The sequence below is a fragment of the Pongo abelii genome, chromosome 9 (genome assembly GCF_028885655.2).
Source record: "Pongo abelii isolate AG06213 chromosome 9, NHGRI_mPonAbe1-v2.0_pri, whole genome shotgun sequence".
NCBI lineage: Eukaryota > Metazoa > Chordata > Mammalia > Primates > Hominidae > Pongo > Pongo abelii.
This window is the reverse complement of record NC_071994.2, coordinates 11,432,639-11,435,163: the sequence shown is the minus strand read 5'-3', so window position 1 is coordinate 11,435,163 and position 2,525 is coordinate 11,432,639.

Here is a 2,525-nt window from a genome sequence, read left to right as displayed (position 1 = left end):
TCCTTTGGGTATATACCCAGTAATGGGATGGCTGGGTCAAATGGAATTTCTAGTTCTAGATCCCTGAGGAATCGCCACACTGACTTCCACAAGGGTTGAACTAGTTTACAGTCCCACCAACAGTGTAAAAGTGTTCCTATTTCTCCACATCCTCTCCAGCACCTGTTGTTTCCTGACTTTTTAATGATTGCCATTCTAACTGGTGTGAGATGGTGTCTCATTGTGCTTTTGATTTGAACTCCTTTATGGATCTTTTGTGAGACTTGTCTAACAGTAATGAATTCTCTTAAGGATACTTGTCAAAAAAAGATTTTATTTCTCCTTCCCTTATTAAGCTTGGTTTGGTGGCATACGAAATTCTTGGTTAGACTTTCTTTTCTTTGATAATGCTGAAAATATGCCCCCTGTCTATTCTGGTTTGTAGAGTTTCTGCTGAGAAGTCCACTGTTAGCCTGGTGGGGCTTCCTTTGTATGTGATCTGACCTTTCCCTCTACCAGCCTTTAAAATTTTTCATTATCATTGACTTCAGACAGTCTGATGACTATATGCCTTGGTGATATTCATTTTGTATAATCTCTGGTAGGTGGCCTCTGGATTTCTTTTATCTGATTGTCTACCTTTCTAGCAAAATTAGGGAATTTTTTTTTTATTATACTTTAGGTATATCTCCCAATGCTATCCCTCCCCCCTCCCCCCACCCCACAACAGTCCCCAGAGTGTGATGTTCCCCTTCCTGTGTCCATATGTTCTCATTGTTCAATTCCCACATATGAGTGAGAATATGCAGTGTTTGGTTTTTTGTTCTTGGGATAGTTTACTGAGAATGATGATTTCCAATTTCATCCATGTCCCTACAAAGGACGTGAACTCATCCTTTTTTATGGCTGCATAGTATTCCATGGTGTATATGTGCCACATTTTCTTAATCCAGTCTATCATTGTTGGACATTTGGGTTGGTTCCAAGTCTTTGCTGTTGTGAATAGTGCCACAATAAACATACGTGTGCATGTGTCTTTATAGCAGCATGATTTACAGTCCTTTGGGTATATACCCAGTAATGGGATGGCTGGGTCAAATGGTATTTCTAGTTCTAGATCCCTGAGGAATCGCCACACTGACTTCCACAATGGTTGAACTAGTTTACAGTCCCACCAACAGTGTAAAAGTGTTCCTATTTCTCCACATCCTCTCCAGCACCTGTTGTTTCCTGATTTTTTAATGATTGCCATTCTAAGTGGTGTGAGATGGTATCTCATTGTGGTTTTGATTTGCGTTTCTCTGATGGCCCGTGATGGTGAGCATTTTTTCATGTGTTTTTTGGCTGCATAAATGTCTTCTTTTGAGAAGTGTCTGTTCATATCCTTCGCCCACTTGTTGATGGGGTTGTTTGTTTTTTTCTTGTAAATTTGTTTGAGTTTATTGTAGATTCTGGATATTAGCCCTTTGTCAGATGAGTAGGTTGCAAAAATTTTCTCCCATTTTGTAGGGAGATGTTCACTCTGATGGTAGTTTCTTTTGCTGTGCAGAAGCTCTTGAGTTTAATTAGATCCATTTGCCAATTTTGGCTTTTGTTGCCATTGCTTTTGGTGTTTTAGACATGAAGTCCTTGCCCGGGAAATTTTTGTTGAATTATTCCCTCAAATACAGTTTTTAGGCTGTTTACCTTTTCTTCTTCTCTCTCAGGAATGCCAGTGATTTCTATTTTGGTCACTTCACATAATCTCATATTTCTCAGAGCCTTTGTTCATTTATTAAAATTATTTTTCTTTATTTTTGTCTGACTGCCTTAGTTCAAAAGACCATTCTTCAAACTTGGAAACTCTTTCTTCCACTTGTTTTATTCTATTGATAAAGATTTCAATTATATTTTGAAATTTTTAAGTGAGCTTTTCAATTTTATTAGCTCTGATTGCTTTCTCTTTAAGGTGTCTACATTTTTATTTTCTGGATTGCACTACAGATTTCTTTGTGTTAATTTTCAACTTTATCTTGGATCTCATTGAGTCTCCCTGCAATCCATGCTTTGAATTCTCCATCTATCATCTCTCTGCCCCCATTTTAGCTAGAGACCATTGCTGTAGAGCTAGAGCAATATTTGGTGGAGTCAAAACATCCAAATTATTCATATTGGCAGAATTCTATTTTTTTCTTATCTGGACAGGGTAGAGTCTTTTGGTTCTGGTTCTATATTCCTATGCATTTCTATCAGTAGGTTTTGTATTGGTCTGTGAAATTTGACCCATGGGCCAGTAGATGGTGTTTGCAGGTAAGAGCCAGCTGCTGCACCAGCAGATGGGTATGAGTCTGTGTTTTTGTTTACTGTGAGGTGCTCTCTGTTATTTCAAGAGAAAAACTGAACAGTGATGTGCCTGGTTTCCGAGCTTCCTGTTCCATGGGGTTGAGGGGACACAGATGGGCAGAGCTGGGGTTCCTGGCTTGTGCACAAATATCCCAATGTCAAGTAAAGACACCAGTCCTGATGAGGGTGGTTGGGAAGAGCTCCTGGTAAAGTGCCTTGAAGTC